We start from the raw sequence: 15,943 nt of genomic DNA on the forward strand, positions 1-15,943 counted from the left end.
TATGTCTAGACTAGGAAAAAAACGTTTGATTTGGGTTAGTTAACACAGGTTAAGTAACTCCAAGCAAACATCTGCCACTTCCCAGCATAGATGAGCTCCAGAAAAGTATAAGAAGGTTTTGAGGGGAGGCAGCTATCATGTCTTGACCAGTGAAACTAGTTTGCAGATCATTGGCCTCTAGTCTAGCTGGAGTGATTATCGTACAGATTTGGATTAGTACATTAGAATCTTTTTGGATGAGTCTACACAAGATATTTTTTGCGGAGTTGCCTAATTAGCTCTGCACTAAAGTTTCTGCATCTACATGTGTGGCCCTATTAGACCACAGTAAACTAATTAGTCACACGACAGGTTAGCAAGTATTTACAAGTACTATCCTGTGGCAGAGTTCTTTACTATTCAGCAGTGCATGTGTAGACATCTTGCTGGCTAGCCCTGTGCCTCAGCCAGCCCCTCTGCAGCACTTTGAGCCAAGTCAGAACAGCCCTGGGCTGGCAGGCTTTCCCCTGAACCCTGCGCACCAGGGCAATGCTTCTTCTAAGGCTTAGCAATCCATGAGCAATCCTGGCTGGGAGTGCAGAGATATCTCAGTTTGCCTGCCCCTACCCATTCCTGCAGCAGCCTGTGGCCAAGTTGGGATGGGTGGCAAGCACCCTGATGCAAAGCCAGTGGCAGGGGGAGCGTTGGCACCCCCTTGCTACAGTACTGAGCGTGTGTCCCCCCTGCCCCGCCCCCAAGGCTGGCACCTGGGGGCCATGGCCCTTTATCGCTCTGCGCCCCCTCCCCTCCCCCCCCCCATCGGTATGCCACTTTGTGCACATCATTAAAAAGTTATTGCACAGCATGATTTTTTTATTTGCGGCCATGCACATGCACACCTTAGAGGGAATGCTATACCAGGGCTTCTCCAACCCAGCTCTGTGCTGTGGTCCTGGGTACACATGTAAATGCATTACATGCTAAACTAAATGCCACATGTAAATACGGTACATGCCAGAATGTATTGCTGTGCATTAATTTCACGTGCGGACTTGCCCATTGATGATCAAACTCACCAGCTTACTGTATTTTTAATTTTTAAATACAGCAGAAATCATTCCTCAAAAAGAGTACTCAGGTTAGTATCAGTGCTGAATTGAGTATTTGCTACTGAGTTCTTTGGTATGAAACGTTTGTCAGAAATGCCGCTAATTAAGTGACTTCCAAGGCAGTAATACGAGGTTGATATGAAACAACGCAGTAATAGAGGTTGATATGCAACTATAATGGTGTTACTTGCTATTGAGCATGCTAGAATTATTTTTAATAATTCTAGCAATCCACCAGTAATGTGATTGCGCATTACTTCGAATGGCTTAATTCAAAGGAGTGCAGCAGGTAGGGAGTTAAGCTTGCTCCTGAGCTTGCTGTCAGGCCCATATGCTGGATGGGGGGCTATACCAGGTCCATCCCATGTCATTTAGGTTTGGGGCTGCTCATGGAGTCATACAATCTGTATAGGGGTCTCCCCATGGGTCTAGAAATTTGGTGGGGGTGTGGTAGCAGCATTAATTGCCATCACTGCCCAACTGCCACAGTTTTGGACCTGTGGGGAATCTATTTCTCACATATGATGCACACCCCAATTTCCATAAACTGGGGTGGAGGGAGACGGCAGATGCACATTATATATAGAGCATGTGGTATTTGAGCACCCTACAATATTTAATGCATCTATCCTTGAAATACAGAGTACTATTTTCCCCTGTTCATAGTCGATGAACAAAGAGAGAGGTCCAGATACATTTAAAGGTGTACATATACATGAAAAAAATAGGTGCAGAATAAGATTGTGCTCAGCATTTTATCTGCATCTTTTAATACCTAATATATTTTGGCCTTAACTGATTTGCCTAAATGTCATACAGGAAGTCTGAATAGAGCAGGGAGCCAAACCTGAGTCTCATCTGGCACCTTGTCCACTCAACCATCCTTTGTAACTCCCTTGTTCAGCTGCAGCTTGAAAAGAAGTTTGTTTGAAAACTTTCGATTTTAAAATATCTGGTGACTGGTGCAATTTTTTATCTTCCTGTTCCCTTTTCCTGAGATTTCAATGTTTCAAGCCTTTGGTAACTTTTGAACTATTGTACATTTGCCCTGTTTAACATTTCCATGATTGTCTGATATTTTTCATCTGCATTTCAGATTGGGGGAAACCTTTACTGCTGCAGTAGGCTTTTATAGTTTGTGTACAAAAAGTTGAACAGAAGATAAATTGTGAAATATCATGGTTGATAAGTGAAAGTTTATAGCTCTGCATTCCACTGACAGGCACACACAACAAAGCTTCAAATACAGTGCTTGGAAACAAGAATACCCATACTTATTCTAGTGACTCTACAGATATTTACTGATCCAACTTTTCTTTTCATAGGAATCTATGGCATGGATCACAGACTCAAGTTTATTGGATAGCTAATCTTCAGATTCATCCAGGTATTGCTAGTATGCAATTTTGTCTGCAGAACAGCATAGATGTTTGGTTTTCTTCACCTTTTCCACCAAATTTGGAGTCCTACTTTATAGATATCAGGGCTGTGCAAAATTTCACCCGGCGTTTCGTTTCGAAGCTATTTTGATGCATTTCAAGCCTGAAACAGTGAAATTGAAACCAAAACAAAAGCTGTGCCTTCAAAACAGCTTTGAAACAAAACAAGGGAACTCGAAATGTTTCAAGTTTCAAAGCCAGCCTTACTGGCTTCAGCGCCAGTCCCAGCTACTCTCATCCAGCAGGCAGATTGGTGGTTCGCCTGCACCCGCAGGAGGGCTGTGGGGGCTGTGCTGGAGTCCTACCTGGTGTGCATGCCCCAATCTGCCTGCCAGGTGACAGACTGGTGCTGGGCACAGCCTGCACCCAACACCAGGAAGATCGCTTCTGCTGCTGACCCTAGGCAGCAGCATGCGGCTCCTGCCATCCTGTGCACAGATCAGGGGCACACACCCTTGGGAGGACTCCAGCACAGCCCCCGCAGCCCTCTTGGGAGAGCTGCTGGGACCCCAATCTGCGTGCAGGATGACAGGAGCTGAGTGCTGCTACCTGGGACCAGCAGAAGCACCAATCTTCCTGGCGCCAGGCCAGCTGACAGCACCCAACTCCTGTCATCCTGTGCACAGATCGGGCTCACCCGCACCCATGGGAAGGCTGCAGGAGTTGTGCCAGAGTTCTCCCGGGGGTGTGTGCCCCCAATCTGTATGCTATGGCCCTAGGTTCTGTCCTAGGGCCTATACTGTTTAACATCTTCATCAATGATGTGGACATTGGTGTCAGAAGCGGACTGGCCAAGTTTGCCGGTGACACCAAACTTTGGGGCAAAAGCATCCACACCTGAGGACAGGAGGGTGATCCAGGCAGATCTTGACAGGCTCAGGAAATGGGCGGACAAGAACATGATGGTGTTTAACACTGAAAAATGCAAGGTTCTCCACCTTGGGAGGAAAAACCTGCAGCATGCTTATACGATCAGCAGTGCTACGCTGGCTAGCACTAGGGATGAAAGGGACTTGAGGGTCGTGATTGACCACAAGATGAACATGAGCTTTTAATGTTGTGCTGTGGCTAGTAAAGCGAGCAAAACACTGGCTTGCATCCATAGATGTTTATCAAGCAAATCCCAGGCTGTCGTTCTCCCCTTGTACTCAGCTTTGGTGAGGCTGCAGCTGGAGTACTGCATCCAGTTTTGGGCTCCGCAACTTGAAAAGGATGTGGAGAAACTTGAGAATCCAGAGAAGAGCCATACGCATGATCAGAGGTCAGGAAAACAGAGATTACAATGACAGGCTGAGAGCCATGGGGCTCTTTAGCCTGGAGAAGCGCAGGCGCAGGGGTGATCTGATGGCCACCTACAAGTTTATCAGGGGTGCTCATCAGGATCTGGGGGAATGTCTGTTCACCAGAGTGCCCCAAGGGATGACAAGGTCGAATGGTCACAAACTCCGTAGCCACTGATTCAGGCTGGACATAAGGAAGAACTTTACTGTCCAAGCCCCCAAGGTTTGGAATAGACTGCTGCTGGAGGTGGTTCAAGCACCCACTTTGAATGCCTTCAAGAGACAATTGGATGTTTATCTTGCTGGGATCCTATGATCCCTGCTGAATTCCTGCCCCCAGGGCAAGGGGCTGGACTCAATGATCCTCCGGGGTCCCTTCCAGTCCGAATGAATGTCTATGAGGATAACAGGAGCCGCGTGGTGCCACCTGGGGGCAACAACAGCAGCGATCTTCCCAGCGCTTGATGCGGGCTGTGCCCAGTGCCAGTCTGTCATTTGGCAGGCAGATGGGGGCACGCATCCCTGGGAGGGCTCCAGCACAGCTCCCACAGTCCTCTCAGGGGTGTGGGCGAGCCCTCAATCTGCCTGCCTACTGCATTTTATGATTCCCCACTATAACCTATGAGTGAAAAAGCATCAAAACACCGAAACAGTTTTGAGTAAACGAAACGGATCAGTGATTTTTGGAACTAAACAAAACTTGAAACAAACCTGTTCCATCAAAATGGAAGTCGAAGCAGAACAATGCTGTTTTGCACAGCCCAGATAGATAGCTGTAGATGGCTAGGTAGTGATTTGAATGTATGAAGTACTATGCATACCATTTTGGAATTGCCGTATTTCATCAGATGTATGTTCCACCTTGTTCATTAATTTGACTCTGCTTTCCACTCTTCCCTCCATCTGTGAGAGGAGTTGGGAGAGTGGAGCCACAAGTCATTCACTTCCTCTTACTCCCCATGGCTGGTGGTAGAGTTTTCCATTCCAGCCATGAGATGGCCACAGGGACAGCATGCATGCTCCCTAGCTAAAATGATTCCTATTTTTTAAAGTGATTTCAAGTGTTTCCCTTGGAAATGTTTCAGTTGTTATGTCTATCCACACCCTTGTAAACCTTTCTGCACTTGTCAGGCTTCATAAGAAGTTGCTCAGTGTCACCTTCAATCCGTTTCAATGCAGATAAGAAACCGATGAGTCTTAAATGAGTCTGTCTGCCGCAATAGGAGAGATTTGAAAGGTCCATTGTAAATGACAAATCTATCAAAGGCTGAAGGTTTCTTCTCTGCTTTCACAGGAATATGGCCTCCAGTATTATGCCTTATTCCTGCCATGTACAGACTTCAGAAGCTGTTGGTCAAATTCCTGTAATGAAACTTGAAAGTTTACATCAGCTTTGAGGAGCAACAGGGGATCTTCCCTCATGAGGAAAGCTAAACATTCAAGGTTAATGTTTTAACTGGGATTATGCGTCCCCACAGTGTTCAGTTTAAAGCTTTCTTCTTTACTGTGTTAGGTTTATCTATTTCAAGAGAATGGTAGTGATAAGCAGAGGGAGAATTGGTGACAATTCTGAATTTCTGCTTTTTCCTGTTACTGCACCACTTGCTATTTGTTGTGCTGTGATTTTGGTGAGTTGCCAGATTGTGGCAAAGGAGAATTTTGTGAAGAAACCTTGAGCCATGCTTGATTGTTTGCCCAGCCTGGTGCTGGCACTATCAATAGCAAAATATTCTGGTTAGCAGCCAACATTTTAACAATAACTGATTAGGGTGAATAAATTTAAAGTTTAAGTCAGTGAGCTCAGAGGTTGTATACAACCCAGCATGCCTGCAAAAGTATCAAATGTATTGAAAAGATTATTTCCAGCCAACTGAACCCATTTAAAATATCAGTGGTTTGCTGGGGGGGGTTTTACTGGAAATTGTATTTGCTGATTTTGCTTTAGCTGTCTACCCACCCAGTGCAATGAGCAGGCACCTGGGTGGAAGGCAGCCAGAGCAGCATGATGGGGGGAGGAGGAGGAGCAGCTGCTGGAAGTGGACAGGAGCTGAGCTTCAGCTACCCTGGGAGCAGCCCCTCTGAGAAGCTATGAATGCTGGCCAGGGCTGAGGTGGTGCTGTCCGGTGGGCAGGAGCATGGTGCGGGGTGCCCCAGGTGGGAGCAGGCAGGGCTCACCCCATGCAGAGCACTAGTTGGGGGAGGGCAGCAGAATGTACCTGCACAGCCTGGGTGAGCTGTGCCCTCTATCCACCCCCGCCCCCATCCCTCCATGCCCCTACCCCTTGGCAGCTCCTGGGACCTAGAGCACAGGCAGCCCCCCCACACATATGCACACACCACCACACATACACCCTACTCATGTGTACCCCCATACCTCCCATGCGCACGCACACACCCCACACAATATATGAGAGTAATGCTTTATTTTTGTTTTTATCTATAATTTGTTAAAATTATATCTTCTGAAGTATTTTGTGTGTGGTCCACAACAGCTCACCAAAACTCGTTAGGTGGCCCTCCAGTAGAAATAGTCGCTCACCTCTGCTTCAGCGTCTTCCCTCACCTCTTACTCTAAATTCCAGACCCTTGACCACCCTCCCCAGTGTGCAGAGTGCTTGGATAAATAGTGATAAAAGAGGTGAAAGATCTAAAGTGAAACGAAAGATTTTCAATAACTTTTGAAGCCCCGCCACTGCCCCCCAATTCAAGACCAAAGGATTTCATTTAACTTTGTAAGGCCCCCCTAATTCAACAACCACTTTCTAGCTTCTTATTACCCTAATACAAAGTTGCATTTACTGCTTTGAAGGTCTTTATATACAAATGCATAGAAGATTACAGTCCTATCCTATTGACCTTCAGTCGGAGCCTGTTTTCCAGGGCAAAAACATGGGGAGGAGAGACAGTGTATAAAACATGGAGGTCTTATTTTCCTTTCATCAATAGTTCTACCCCAGGGTCCTATATGAAACTTAGTCAGCCATACAAAATTCTGGGTTTTTTTGTTTTTTAAAATAAGGGGGGAAATGTGATTTTTTTTTTTTTTCATAATTCTATTGGGAAAAGACAACTGAATAATTTGCAGCTTGGTTATTTTCATAATAATTCTGTAAGGCTGCATGAAGGAGAACAGGAACATGGTACCTGTAACTCCTTTCAGTTTTCATCATTAGTGAAACTGAACTGAACATGAACAATAAATAGTAAAAATCCTAGCGTAGAAATATAGGAAATGCCATGCTAGAAAAGGCCTGATGCTTTTTTTTTTTTCAATAATTTTTTAAAGAAGGGCAGGAGGGAAAAGAGATGGAGGGGATGGACAGGAAAATATTCCCCTTGCCCTCTCCCTTCTCCCCATCTCCTACCCTGCCCTGAAAACCTCAGGACCTGCAGCATTATAAAGAAGCAAATTATATCTTCAGTCCATTTTTTTATAATGCAGGTAGCTTCTAACTTTTAAAGGTGAAGAAACAGCAAACAGGCCGGAGTATGAATAGACTAAGGCTCTGAGGGTAGGATCTGGTGAGCCACGTTGGGCACTGACTGTTTAGCAGGTGTCCTCAGCAGGATGATTCAATGGACCAATTGGGTGCCTAAGTTCTTTGTTATGTCAATGGAAAGATTTAGGTGCCTCTGAAGAATCAATCCAAAGAAATCACATTGAGTGAAGAGTTTGCTAGAGCTAGGAAATTCTCAGCACGGGGGTGTCTGACCTGCTTTTCTTTGAAGTTCGGTGTCCTCACTGAGGGCAGCAAATAGGGTGCTTCAGTCGACTGGAACCAGAGCTCAGAGGGTAAATGTTTCTGAGGGTAAGTGTTTGACTGATCAGCACTCACTCTTTTTAAAATACAGCTGTTGGTAGTGATGCCTGTGCCTATCCTTCAAAAACAGTTTAGTTGTTAGAGCACTAAGTGATTGACCTGAGTCCTAGGTCCCCCAAAGCTTGAAGAGACTTAAATAGGTGTCTCCCACTTCCTGCGAGAGGTCTCTAACCATGAGGCTGTAGAATAAGGTGGATGAGGACATTTGCCACCCTTCCTGTCAAGATGCAGGACTGTGCAGCAAAGGATGTAGGAGTCATTTGGCTAAGGAAAGTAAGAAAGAGGGAATATGGCTCTTTATAGTGGGCAGAACACTCAGCTGGGAAAAGGGATACCTATCTTTTGATTCCTATTGTCTGGGCCATTTTATATTAGACAGTCACTGGATTAAAAGACAGAAATGACGTTGGCAGCAGGGGCTGGAACCCAGGACTTCCTCCTCCTAGCTGAATGCTCTCACCCACAGCCTTCCTTTGGCCCAAGGAAGACTTGCTTCTTTGCTGGACAGTGACTCAGCTTCAACAGGAGTAGGGGAGGGTTTTGAATTTTTCCAGGCACCTGCCTCAGAGGGACTTTTTCCAGAAAATTTTAGTTGCAGAGATCCAACAGTTTCCAGGAGTGAGGTTAGGGAAAACTGGTGCTTTATCCACACACTTATCACTGAGGACCTTCACAGCAGCACAAAGGGATCTTGGAGTCACTGTTGACTCCAAGGTGAACAAGAGTCATCAACATGACAAAGTGATCCATAAAGCTAACCATACTTTATCATGCATTAGCAAGTGCATGGCAAACCAGACCAAGGAGGTGGTACTTCCGCCTTTATGCGGCATTGGTCAGGCCGCAGCTGGAGTACTGCGTCCAGTTCTGGGCGCTGCACTTCAAGAGGGATGTGGACAACCTCAAGAAGGTCCAGAGGAGGGCCACTTCTATGGTTAGAGGCCTGCAGACAAAGCCCAACGAAAAGAAATTGAGGGCCCTGGATCTCTTTAGCCTCCACAAGAGAAGGCTGAGAGGTGATCTTGTGGCTGCCTACAAATTCATCAGGGGGCGGCAGCAGCAAGGAATAGGAGATGCTGTTTACCAGGGCACCCCCTGGAGTAACTAGGAACAATGACCACAAACTGACAAAGAACAGATTTAGGTTAGACATCAAGAAAAACTTTTCACAGTAAGGGTGACCAGAATCTCGAATGGGTTTCCAAGGGAGGTGGTGCTCTCCCCTACCTTGGGGGTCTTTAGAAGAGGATAGACATGCACCTGGCTGTGGTCATCTAACCCCAGCCCTCTTTCCTGCCCAGGGCAGGTGGTTGGGCTTGATGATCTACTGAGGTCCTTTCTGACCCAAACATGTATGAATCTATGAATAAGTGCCATTATGAAACCATACCATGGAATTTATTTTTTCAGTTTGCCGTTTTGAAAAAGAAAATGCTGAGGAAACTACCAACCAAAGCACCACTAAAGGAATATTTTTTAGGGGTTCAAAACCAAGCATTCAAAAGTTAAGTAGTTTAGCATGAAAGTTGGCTATGCACCCCTGCTCAGCTCCATAGCTTGCATGGCCAAGACAATGCACAGTACAGACCTGTTCAGGGAAAGACATAGACTTGTGGAGTAGAGAGATGCTTTGGTTTCTGGGACTCCTACTTCATTTATAATAAATTTGGACAGTGTGTTGTAAAAAAAGGAGGGAATTGCAGGAAGAGACAGGACAGCCTCAGGCTTATGACAGTGGAATACTGTTCTGGATGATTCAATTCTCTGCTGTTGTCATAGAAATAATGTGTGATGTTAGGCAGGTCAGTTCAAAACATTTTTCCTATGTGGTCCTGGATTGTATGTACTTTACTTTCTGGATGCTCAGTATGAGAAATGCTGAGTTCTCACAGGGCTGCACTTGAAGTCAATAGGAGTTGAATATTTTATGTAAAGGTCTTTCCAGGACAGGGTAACTGGCTTTGTACACAGGAGGAAAGGAATGCACATATCTTAGCTTTAATATAGCCTTAAATACTGTATCCATAACATTGTCATAAGTATGCTAAGGAAATGTGGTCTAGATAAAACTACCTCCAGCTAGGTACATAACTTTGGATGATTACGCTCAAAGAGAAGTCATCAATAACTCAATGTCAGAACTGATAGGTGTCAAATGGGACTCCCCTAGGCTCTGTCCATAGTCCAATAATATCTTCAATGACATTTTAGATGATGGAACCAAGTGAAATATATTTAATTTGCTGGTGACACTAAGCTTTGTAGGATACATACAGCTTTGGGGGACAGGACATGGTCCAGCTGTACTGGCTGAGGCTTATAAACTATGTAAAAAAGAGTAAGAGACCATGTAAGCAATAACTATCTCATAAATATATATGCAGAAATTCAGGATATTTAGACAATCACAATTCTGGCATCTCTAACTTCTGTACATTTTATGTTAAAAGACAACTCTCTATGTTCAGAGAAGTGCTTGGCTCATCTTGATATCATAAGAGGGGACAAGGGGGAAAAAAAGAAAAGACGACTAAAAAGTAGGCATTGGTACATATGACATAAATGCTTAGAAAAGGTCTGGCAAAACTGTATTTTAAAGACAAAAATAAATGCTAAAAACACCTGGTCAATATTATGGGGGTTTCTTCAGAAAAAAACTGAAAACACAGATTACAATAAAAGGGAAATTGTTTCCTGACAGCCATAACAATGCGTAATAGCATATTGCCTGATAAAAGCACTGGGTTGCCATAGGCACCTATAATGAGTCCTTTAAACATTTTCCTTTGGCTGGCGAAGTGGAAAAAGGGCAAGATTAGAATAGAAGAATATTACATCCCACTTCAAATGTCTGGAGAATGCCATGAAGGCAATCAGCTGTGTTTTTTGGCCATTCCCAAATGTACATGCTAGCTGCTGAGGAAATGATTTAGATCTGAAGTGTGCTCAGTGACAGCTTAGTTGTGGTTTTCAGAAATGTTGTTATTTCCACTAATAGGGCTAGTGTTGGTAGCCTAGATTTCTGGTGCCTTTTTTTTTAATAAACCAACAAAAGGATTTAAAATGATGACTGCATGATGCAATGCACATTTTTCCCAATTTGGCTTATGCGGGGTAAATAAGATGCTAAAGATTAGCCTTACTTTCAAAAGACTGTAAGAATTCAAATGTATGACACTATACCACCCATTTGTATTTTCCTGGGGACACATTCTTATATTCTATTAATACAAAAATGATGACAGTAATTGCTGTGTTCAGCAGATGAGAGTTGTTAATATTTATATCTTTTACTATAAATAGGGCATTTGAAAGATTTAGTGGAAGGTCTGAAAAAAAAATAAAAATCTGATTAATTCATACTCTGAGGGGACTGGTAATGATGACCAATTATTCTTAAGTGACTAATAATTAGTAGGTTACAGGGGTGGGCGGATAAGAATAGGATGGTTTTCAACACTGACAAGTGCAAGGTGATGCACCTGGGGAGGAAGAACCAGCACCATACCTACAGGCTGGGGAACTCCCTTCTCATCAGTGCAGAGGCAGAAAAGGATCTTGGAGTTGTCACTGATGCCAAGATGAACATGGGCTGGCAGTGTGGGGATGCAGTCAGGAAGGCTAACCATACCTTGTCATGCATCCTTGTCATGGTACTGGCTACGGGGGACGACCTAATCGGCGACCTAGTGATCAATGGGAAGCTGGGTGACAGCGACCACGAGCTGATCACCTTCACCATCCGCCGTAAAGCTGGCAAGTCAGTCAGCAACACAGAAGTCCTTGACTTCAGAAAAGCCGACTTTGACAAGCTCAAGAGGCTTGTCAGTCAGGCCCTCAGGGACCATGACCCCAGGGAGATGGGAGTTCAAGAAGAGTGGTTGCTTCTCAAGGAAGCGATCCTCAATGCACAAGCTAAATCTATCCCAACACAGAGGAAAGGCAGCAAGAAGGCACAGCAGCCCCCCTGGCTCTCCAGGGACCTAGTGGACCTCCTGTGCCTAAAAAGGAAAGCCTACAAAGGATGGAGGACAGGATTCACCTCCAAGGAGGATTACTCCGCGCTGGTCCGGTCCTGCAGGGAGCAAACCAGGAAAGCCAAGGCTGCAACTGAACTCCAACTAGCTTCAGGCATCAAGGACAACAAAAAGTCCTTTTTCAGATATGTGGGGAGCCAGAGGAAAAGCAAGGGCAATGTTGGACCCCTGCTAAACCAGATGGGGCAACTGACAACTGACGCCCAGGAAAAAGCCAACCTATTAAATAGGTACTTTGCGTCAGTCTTTCATCAGTCCCATGGGATGCCCATGCCTGCTATGGGACAGGGAAATCCCCTACGCTCCATAAATGCTGACCTCGTGAAGGAACACCTTGAGAAGCTGGATACCTTCAAGTCAGCCGGCCCTGACAATCTGCACCCCAGGGTACTCAAGGAGCTGGCGAGCGTCATAGCCCAGCCCCTGGCACGGATCTTTGAAAACTCCTGGTGCTCCGGTGTAGTGCCTGAAGACTGGAAGAAGGCCAATGTGGTGCCGATCTTCAAGAAAGGGAGAAGAGTGGATCCGGCTAACTACAGGCCCATTAGCCTGACTTCTATCCTGGGGAAGATCCTAGAAAAGTTTATTAAGGAGGCCATCCTTGAGGGACTGGCCCAGGCTAACATTCTAAGGGACAGCCAGCACGGGTTTGTTGCGGGTAGGTCTTGTTTGACCGAGCTCATTTCCTTCTATGACCAGGTGACCTATCACCTGGACAGGGGAGAAGAGATTGATGTCATATATCTTGACTTCAAAAAAGCTTTTGATCTGGTTTCCCATGATCACCTCTTGGCCAAACTGGCCAGTTGTGGCCTTGGCTCCACCACGATCCGCTGGCTGGGAAATTGGCTCCGTGGTCGGACCCAGAGGGTTGTTATTGATGGCAGTCACTCATTGTGGTGCCCTGTGACCAGTGGGGTCCCTCAAGACTCTGTCCTGGGACCCATACTGTTCAACATCTTTATCAACGATGTGGACACTGGAGTCAGGAGTGGACTGGCCAAGTTCGCTGATGACACCAAACTTCGGGGCAAAGCATCCACGCCAGAAGATAGGCGGGTGATCCAGGCTGACCTGGACGAGCTCAGCAAATGGGCAGACGAGAACCTCATGGTGTTTAACACCGAAAAATGCAAGGTTCTCCACCTTGGGAGGAAAAACCTGCAGCACCCTTATAGGCTCGGCAGTGCTACGTTGGTTAGCACTACAGAAGAAAGAGACTTGGGGGTCATCATTGACCACAAGATGAACATGAGCCTGCAATGTGATGCTGCGGCTAGTAAAGCAACCAAAATGCTGGCGTGCATCCATAGATGCTTCTCCAGCAAATCCCGGGACGTCATTCTCCCCTTGTACTCGGCCTTAGTGAGGCCGCAGCTGGAGTACTGCATCCAGTTTTGGGCTCCACAATTCAAAAAGGATGTGGAGAAGCTTGAGAGAGTCCAGAGGAGAGCCACGTGCATAATCAGAGGTCAGGAAAACAGATCTTACGATGACAGGCTGAGAGCCATGGGACTCTTTAGCCTGGAAAAGCGCAGGCTCAGGGGTGATCTGATGGCCACCTATAAATTTATCAAGGGTGACCACCAGGATCTGGGGGAACATCTGTTCACCAGAGCACCCCAAGGGATGACGAGGTCAAATGGTCACAAACTCCTGCAAGACCGTTTCAGGCTGGACATAAGGAAGAATTTCTTTACTGTCCGAGCCCCCAAGGTCTGGAACAGTCTGCCAGCGGAGGTGGTTCAAGCACCTGCATTGAACACCTTCAAGAGTAAATTGGATGCTTATCTTGCTGGGATCCTATGACCCCAGCTGACTTCCTGTCCTTTGGGCAGGGGGCTGGACTCGATGATCTCCCGAGGTCCCTTCCAGCCTTAATGTCTATGAAATCTATGAAATCTATGACTTAGGGTTTTCTAAAGCAACAATTTGGGTGCAGTGAAGAGCTTTAATATGCTGTGTAAAACTGTAAATTACTGATTAAAAATCTGATTGTAATAATGGTGCACCACTCCTTTCTGTTAAAATTCCAGGAAAGTAGCAAAAAAAAAAAAAGCTTTTGGATTGCCTCTTGTAAACGGAAAGCATTTTTAAATTAAATGCAAGGGGAAGAAAATTATGCTAATATAATATTCCTGTTTAAAATGTATAGTAGTTTGATGAAGAGTGGCAGTAAGAATCAGCTTCACCCTTTAACAACTTTGGCAGCCACACTTTTTTGAATATGCTAGAATTCTATAATTGCCCAGTATATTTGGTGTAATTGGTGCTGAACTAACTAACTAACCAACGGAGCTACTGTAGGCAACATCTCAATTCAGAGTTATTTTTGGTAGGCAGTCAGGTCTGAGGGCATCCATAACTTTAAATGCCTGCATGGTCTGAAATATTACAAAAGCTGGATTAAGAGCACCACAAATTGGAGGAAAGTAAGACTAATTTGTTTACTGTCATGAAGACAGAGGACTCTTGAGCAGAAGAATGGAAACCATGTACTAATATGGATAAGCTAGAAGAGTTTACATTACTAGTGCAATGTGTAAGAACAGAATGTAAAATAAAACAGAATGAAAGTGGGTGGGGAGAGAAACGGCACCGTCTGTTTGCCCCCAAACCAAAAAAGGGCAAGTGCCAAAAGAAAACTGCTACACTCATGAGTGAGCTAAAGCTTTTTGAAGTCTGGTTCTTATTCATGTCTTCATCTGTTTCGGAACATTCACCAAAGCTACTTGGGGAATCTCTTGAGTGTTGCCAATTTATAACAGTCTATGCACATACCCACTTTACACTGAATGCCAACTAAATTGGGTTTGTGACCCAATGGAAACAACATCTCTTGGAACCTGTTACATTATTCTGGTTAGAATTCAACAAGGAGTTAATCTGTATTAGCGTACACATCATCTTTGTGAGCAGGTTAGACAAAAAGATGCAAGACTTTCAAAGTAGTCTCTATAGTTGCTCTGCTTTTGCTCATTACACAGTGCTTGTTTCTTTCTTTGAGGCATGAAAATAGATTGGCAGCTTATTATACCGAAATATTTAGACTTAAAGCTAACCAGAATAATGTCACAGATTCAGTGCTGTTGTCACAGCTCCCTTCTACTGGGAGTAGACCTCAGTGAATGAGTTGGGGGGGGCAGGGGGGAATATGGATAAATAGTCATTATTAGAAACTCTATCAGATTTAATTCAATCATTTACTATATCTTAACTTCCAGTTATTTATTACTTTGCAGAGAGATTTGCTATCTGCTGCTGTCCTCTACAAACGAAAGATTAAAGACAGGCCTCTGTTACCACTGCCAAGCAATGAAGAGAAAGGTTTAATCAGGCAGACCTCCTTCTATAGTTCACTCTTTACTTGAAGAGGACATTGTGTATAAGATGGGAGGGGAGATGTTTTATTGTTAGATGTTTCCACCATATTAGATCTATGCAACAGTAATTATATTTGTACTTACATTTTCCCTTTTGTAAATGAATTAATCCATACCAAACCATTATGAAATATTATCTCCATTTTACAGTTTGGAAACTGAAACCAGAATTGACAAAGACCAAAATTTTATGATGCATCCAAAGATTTTGGGTGCTCACTCGAGATACTGAGTACTCAGAATTCCTGTTAAATGTAATAGGACTTTGAGTACTTATCCCATCTCTAGATCAGCTTCCAGATGTCTCAAGATAGTCAGCTAAAGTTTCTAAAGGTCCAGTAACTTTGGCCTATACAGCTTGCCCACATGCACGCAGCAAGTCATTAGGAGAGATGGGATTGGAAGTGTCTCAAACTCATAGAACTAGACTGTTCAAAAAGCCAGGTACTTTCATGTGCCATATTTACTTAACATAACTTTACAGTTCTTGCTCTTTGTGTTCAAATTTAAGCCATAATATGTTTCATGAATTTAGTTTTATCATTTGATTTTTCTCGTTTAAAAGAAAGAAGAGAAGCTCAAAGTAAATTTGACTGTTCAGTGCAGAGCTGTGGGTTTTAAATTCTTTCTCAGCAGATGTACGAAAAATACTGGTATGAAGGCAGTGACAAAGCCTAATAGCCATGTTTTATTGTTACACACACACACACACACACACACACACACACACACACACACACACACACACACACACACACACACACACACACACACACACACTAATTGTTAACAAATAATTGGTTCTCCCTTCAAATGCCACTATTCCTCACTGGGGATTGGCTGCATGTTACATTTAAAGTATTAAATTATGTTGTTCCTGAAATATTTGTCTGGA

The sequence above is a fragment of the Crocodylus siamensis genome, chromosome 4, assembly GCF_052110815.1.
Source record: "Crocodylus siamensis isolate JL-2025a chromosome 4, ASM5211081v1, whole genome shotgun sequence".
NCBI classification, from domain to species: domain Eukaryota; kingdom Metazoa; phylum Chordata; order Crocodylia; family Crocodylidae; genus Crocodylus; species Crocodylus siamensis.